At 41.9% G+C, this 6,782-nt stretch overlaps 1 protein-coding gene across 4 annotated transcripts in view; it reads left to right on the forward strand.

Moving 5' to 3' along the window:
• Nucleotides 1-6,782, forward strand: part of OTUD5 (OTU deubiquitinase 5) — a 55,461-nt gene that overhangs the window by 5,821 nt on the left and 42,858 nt on the right. The gene's annotated exons all lie outside the window — the stretch shown is intronic.

A 6,782-nucleotide genomic window follows, 5' to 3' on the forward strand; every position in this document is an offset into this window, starting at 1 on the left:
TTCCAAGAACCACTGCACATGGCTAGGTGTGTTCTCAGGCTTTGGAGATAGTGCCTAAGCTGAGGTGGGTAATTGCCTTGGGGCCAGTAGCTGCTGTAGGCTGCTGCTCTTCCAAAAATGGTTGGAGCTTCTGCTTTTTCAAAACCAGAAGTGACCAGAAGTTTTTTGTTTGTTTGTTTTTGGATGGGGGAAGAAAAGCTTCCAATCATACCCCAAAGCCAAGGTCCCGTGCCTTGCTTTTCAGTACAATTGCTGTTCTTGTGGCTTCCTTTCAAATGATTGCACCCCAAGAGGTGCAGAAATAGACTAGAGCTTTATGTGGACCATATGTTGCCAACCCTTGGCCTACATGTTGTTACAAATAAATCTTTAGTAAACAGAGTGTTGTGATGGGACCATGAAAACTGGTGGCCTTGGAGGAGACTAGCACAGAGCCTTAAAACATGGAGTGTGTGTGTGTGTGTGTGTGTTGTATGGGAAAGGTGGCCAAGCTACAGGATTCCTTAGTGTTGCTACTTAAAGTAAGACAGTATGTAGAACTAAGGCCCCGTACAGACAGGCCAAAATAAAGCTGCTTTGGTCACTTTGGAGGTATGCTTTTTAAATGATGCATACATCCAAAGAGTCTGGAAGCCGCACCAAAGCCATGCTTCAGTCCTAAGGACTAGAGTGTGGCTTTGGCGTGACTTCTGTACTCTTAGGATGCATGTATCATTTAAACAGGATACCTCCAAAGTGACTGAAGCAGCTTTATTTTGGCCTGTCCATAACAGCCCTAAGTTTCCCCATGTGGCTGGGGACATTCTGACCTCTTTTTCAAACCACCAAACAGGGTTACCTTGAGGACAATGCTGACTCTCAGAATTGCTTAAGTGCGAGCTGCCTGGCCATGAACATTCCCCTTGGCTGCACAACCAGCTTTGGCAAAGAGATTCCCAGCAGTTACTAGCCCAAGAGCACTTTTTGGTAGCCCCTGTAACAACATATACCCATTTATTTATATGCTGCTTATTTACTTAGAAATGCTCAAGTGCTTTAGGTATTTGCTGACCTCTATCGAATTCATTTGTGATATATCTTAAGACCAGGCAACACTCTGTAGAAAGCTTTCCATTCTCACCTGCCATGATATACTCTCCTCCCCCCTCATTCTGGGAGTCCTAAACATCTACCCTAGCTTTTTCTGATGCTTTGTCCTCCAGGTGGTTGCAATTGATAAGCATGATAGGAATTCAAGTCCAGCACTTAGGGAGGGCTCTACTGGGACATCTTTTGCCTGGCCCAAAGAGGAGGACATGCCTAAAGATGTGTAGTGTTTCCTTTGTCTTAGCCTGTGTGTATACTGTGGTCCACGATCAGGGTGTGCATCCACACCAGCCTGTTAAACTATATGGAACAGATATATAGGCTGTTCTTTGTACACAGTTGCTCAGGAGATGTTTTGGACTGTTTCTAGTCAAGATCATACCAGCCTAACAGAGTAGTTGCAAGTTAAATTGGGAGCCACTTAAGCAGAGATTGCACCTCGTTTGTAAAGTGTTTGACATACAACTGGCATTGAAGTGTTGACTTGGATCAGTAGCAGTACTGTGACCCAGCCCACAGTGGGCTATGAGATCATTTGATTCAGAACAGATGAGAACTTGCTGCTTCTTTCAGCCCCGTTCTATTAAGGGTAGGAAAAAATGTTTTGTTTTGCGTATTTTTTGCCATCAAGTGCTTATGTTTAATTTTACAATATGAAATATATGCTTGTAACAGTGTATTTTATGGACCCCCTACAATGGTAGAAAATGGGTCTTTTCCCCACTCCTAAGAACCAGTTGGTGGGGAGGGCTGCACACCGGAGTTGTCATTATTGTTAAGCCTGACCAGGCTAATACTGGTTTCTTAATACATTTGGAGTTGTCCATTAGTAATTATATTTGGTGAGGAAGTAATCACACAAATTTGGCTTAGGAAAATTGTTGATATTCAGGGACATGCGTCTTCTTTTGAATTATTTACCTGTTTGTTGGAAATTAACAAATAGTCATCAGAAGAGGCCTTTTTGCACTCTTTTGACTGCTAAAAGATTAACACTTCATTACTGGGAAGATAATTTTTCTCCACATGTGATCCAGTGGATAAAAGGTCTAGCAACACATGTAACATTTGAAAGAATGATGGATAGTCAGCTCTCCATGGATTTTCAAGCCCTATTGGTTTGAATAGCGGCACACCCTATTTTAAGTCCCTCCGTTTGCCCCTCGCGAGTAAGCGAGGGACGCTGATTCAAAGTCCACGCAAACGGGGGGACAACTGTATTTACAAATGGACTTCTATTTGGACAATTTGTCAGCTTTTATAGAAACATATTACTAATGTGGTTGTTTTTCCTCCGTTTGTGTTTTTATTTTCCTGCTTTTGTCATACAGGAACATTATTGTATGTAACTGAGATCCCTTTTAAATATAAATAAATTTTAAAAAATTTAAAAGCATGACCAGACCTGATGTCCTCAACACTGAGCTTTTTGTCCCTCCTGTTGTACACACTCTCTCTTCACCCACACAGACCACATGCTCTCCCCACCCAATCCCATTTCAGTAAGTACAAAAATCAATATTCAGACCTTGCTTCCCTGTATGCTGTGGTCCCCTCACCTGCACTGCCCAGTTGTTTAGCACTGGGAACAGGAAGTAGTATGCTTCTTAGCTTCTTCCTGCATCAGTCAGCAGGGTAGTGGGCAACTGTGGGTGAGGAGGAAGGTTACCACTTAAGCAGGAACAACTCTCGCCACCCATTTAAATTTTACTCCTTCTTCCTTACATGTAGCTTTTTGGTGAGGAACACATTTGTGATTAGGGAGGGTGCTACCACCTTCCCACTTAAATTGCACCTGCCTGCTTGATGCTACAAAAAAGTGATAAACAGACCAGTGCATGTCTCATCTATTTGCTTTGCTAATTTGGTGTCTACCTGCCACAGTAGAGGCATCCATATAGACAGTTTGCTTCTACGTTAAGGTGTTTCCAGTGCAGGGAATAAGTAGTGTATGAAGTAACCCTTCCTCTTTTTCTTTTCATCCTAAAGATGATCCAGTAAGATATCAGGCCTTATTCTCTCTGAGAATCTGTTACTGAAGCAAGCATTTACTGAGTCCTGATAGTGTACCCCAGGAAGTGGACGGCAGCCATATTTCCTTAAACATGTAGCAGATCCATACCTGGGCTCTATAACTGGACCAACATAAATTCAGACATTGATGAGACTGCTGGCCTGGCTTATTAGTGCTATTACTCATCAAAGGAAGCGAGTGATTAACACACTGACCCAAAAGATAGTAATCAGAGTGAATCATCTGTAAAAAAGGGTCAGAAATCAGGAGTTTAAAAACTTATAGGCATCTGTCCTTAAATAGTGCCAACACAAAAAATGAGCTACTGCACCTCTTTGCTAATGACACTGCAGCCAAGATTAGTGGGTGAACACAAAGCAGGTAAGGTACAGTATTGAATGTGAGTTGATGGAAGAAAGGCCAGAAGGGGGAGGCTGTTCTGCCCCAGGAAAAGTTTTACAGGAAACATAGAATAATTTTTTCTGCCTCCATTTTAAAGATCAGGGTTGTGTATGCTGCTCATATTTCACTAAGGGCCAGAAATAATATGGAGAGGAACACTACATCTTAAAAAGTCTGGAAGGATTTGGTAAGCTAGTGGGGTCTTGCTGTGGTTATGAATGAACTGGGGAGGAAAAGAGCATTGTATGTGAAAGAGAGCATACAGGTGCTGTTGGGAAAGCCGGGGGAAGAAGTCTGAATATGGCCTCCATCTTCACAAAGGAAGAAGTCAGTAGCCACTCACTTGCACAGGCTGTGGACCTGCCTACATATGTACATTTTCAGGTCTTTGGGTTTATGTCTCTTCTTGTGTGTCACAGACTATTGGAGCCCTGCCTTTCAGTTCTAACCTGGCAGCTGTAGGCAAGAAGGAATTCCATGCAGATGAGTGAATAGGTTAGCAGACAAGGGATAAAGCCCTCCTGTCTTCCTCTTTTCTCAGTATAGAAATGCAGTGGACCTCTGCAGAAGGAATGGAAGCTCTTTGTTTTCTTCCAGTCTGTAGCAGGCTAGTAACTTTTCTGCATTTATTTACGAGGCTGGGCTACTTCTCACATCTTGAGATATTGCATTTTCTTTATAAAACTGAGTCATCACCATTTCTTCTGCATATCTGTATGTTGCCAGACTTCCTAAGCAGGTCTTAGACCACCAGGGAGAATATCAGGGCCCTAGTGTTTCTGCCTTGTGCATTTGGTGTAGACCTGTAGTTCCCAAATGTTGGTCCTCCAAATGTTTTGGACTTGAACTTCCAGAATTCTTGATTGTTGCCTAAGCTGGCTAAGGCTTCTAGGAGCTGAAGTCCAAAACACCTAGAGGACCAAAGTTTGGGAACCCCTGGTGTAGACTGTAAACCCTGAGGACCAGAGGCTTGTTACTTCAGTACAATACCTAGTGCAAGATGCTGCTTCATCTTTGCAGCAGAATGCTTTCCAAGTCTCCAGGGCACACAATCTTCTGAATGAAGTCACAGAACTGCAGAATGAAGATATATACATATGTTAGCTCCCCTCCCTCATGGTGTGCTGACGTGGTTTGGGTGTTGGACTACAACTCAAGACCAGGGTTTGATTCCCATCTTGGCCATGAAACCCACTGGGTGACCTTGGGCAAGTCACATTCTCAGCCTCAGAGAGTGGCAATGGAAAACCCTGTCTAAAGAAACTTGCCAAGAAAATCCCATGATAGGGTTGCCATAAGTTGAAAATGACATGAAGGCACACGACAACAAATATGTGTTAATGGTTGTCTTCTTCTGCAAAGGTTTTACAATGTCCAGGCATGTCTTAGATGGCAGGGAAGAGAGCAAAATATGTTTCTAACATAATTTTTAGAATATGTAGTTTTATTGTAAAAAAAAGTCTGCTTCCTGTAGTTAGACACGTTTTTCTTTTAAAAATGTACAGTTCAGCTCTGGTGGCTGAGATTTCAAAACTTAACATTGGAGAGGGTATGTTGAGTGTGGGGAGAGGGGTAGCAACACATATTCAGCAACCTGTTGACCTGCATCTTTCAGTATCTTGTTCCACTTCACCCTCTGGAACCATATGACTAGCCACATCCCTCTGTAAGGCCAACACAGCTGTTGTGAAATGGCTCACACCAATTTGTCAGAGCATTGAGCTTGTTCTGCATGTGCTGCCCATTTCACTGAACAGCAACATATGACATGAGTATCATGCTGAAAACTGAGCCAGAAGGGAAAGAGCCGCATCAACAATAGAAAGGACGTATAGCTGGTTCAGGAATACTCTAGGCCTTCTTGCCTGTTTCTGTAGAACATGTGTTCAGTTGTAGTCTGCCTTCTATAGGTTGGTGTGTATGTGTGGCCACCATTGCTATTGTAGCAGTTAACATACTGAGTTGTGACTTTTTAAGTGGCCTGTTTAGATCTAGTCTCAGCTATGAAGCCACTAAGCAGCCTTAAAGAAGGCACATTTCTCAGCCACAATATACCGTTTGTAACTTAGGCGTGATTTATTAATGGCCCACTTTACATTATCTTGGTTATCCTAGCAGCAAATCTATCTTTGAAGATCCTGGGGAAAGTGTTGTGCTGGTCTAGATGTCTTCCTGTCCCCCTTCTCTTTATTAGGTGATCCTAATGCCCAAGATTTTGTTGTACCGCAGGGATGGAAAAATCATGGGACCTCCCATCAGTTGTACCTGGAACAACCAATAGTATGGAGTCGCAAATTGGAAATATCTAGAATGTGGTCCTCCTGATGGTATCAGACCATAACCCTGTTTAGCCAATGGTCAAGAATAATAAGAGTTGCAGTCCAACAGCTGAGAGGCTGTATGTCCTCCTTTCTTACTCTACATAATTGTTGGTAGAATAAGGGATGGAAGCAGAATTATAGTTCTTTTCCATGCCCTTGAGTATGAACTCCTTTGCCTCTGCACATTCATTCATATTCTCTTGACCCAAGTTCAGTTCAGTGGAGGAATTGTAATATGAGGACAGTGAAAGGTGAGAACTATTGAGGCAATCTGCATACATGAGAAAACTATGATAACCTGTAAAAGAGTGTGTTCCCTTTGTTGCCCAGAAGATGGCACACAGACACTTCAGACTTAAACAGTAGGGCAAGGTTTTCTTCTGAAGTTTTGTCAAATGATGAAAGGAATCCAGTATAATTCAACTGGGATCTCTACCTCTGGGCACACCTATTGAAATGGAGAAGTTTCTACCCAGTGTTCTTTTTTAAGCTGATTTTTTGAATATAGATACAAAGAAAGGCCTTTTAAAAAGGGAGCGCATAAGATATCAACATGTGCTAGACATGCATAACCATATGTCCAAAAATACACATGTTTTAAAGCAGTAAGATCTTCTGACCATTGAATGATAGAGGTGCATGTTTATCTCTTTCTACTCAATGTTCTTGAAGCAGAATGTTGTAGTTACGTATTGTAGACTAGATTTCATGGGTGATTAAACCATGATGTTGTGCAATCTGATTGGGTTTAATGTCAAAGAAGAGATGCCCCTTCCCCACCACCACTCCCTCTGTGTCGTGTCTTTCTAGATTGTAAGCCTGAGGGCAGGGAACCATCCAATTAAAAAGATTGTATGTACAGCGCTGTGTAAATTTACTGCGCTTTATAAATAAAGGATAATAATAATAATAATAATAATAATAATAATAATAATAATAATAATAATAATAATAATAAT

This window comes from Sceloporus undulatus, chromosome 2, assembly GCF_019175285.1.
Source record: "Sceloporus undulatus isolate JIND9_A2432 ecotype Alabama chromosome 2, SceUnd_v1.1, whole genome shotgun sequence".
NCBI classification, from domain to species: Eukaryota; Metazoa; Chordata; class Lepidosauria; order Squamata; family Phrynosomatidae; genus Sceloporus; species Sceloporus undulatus.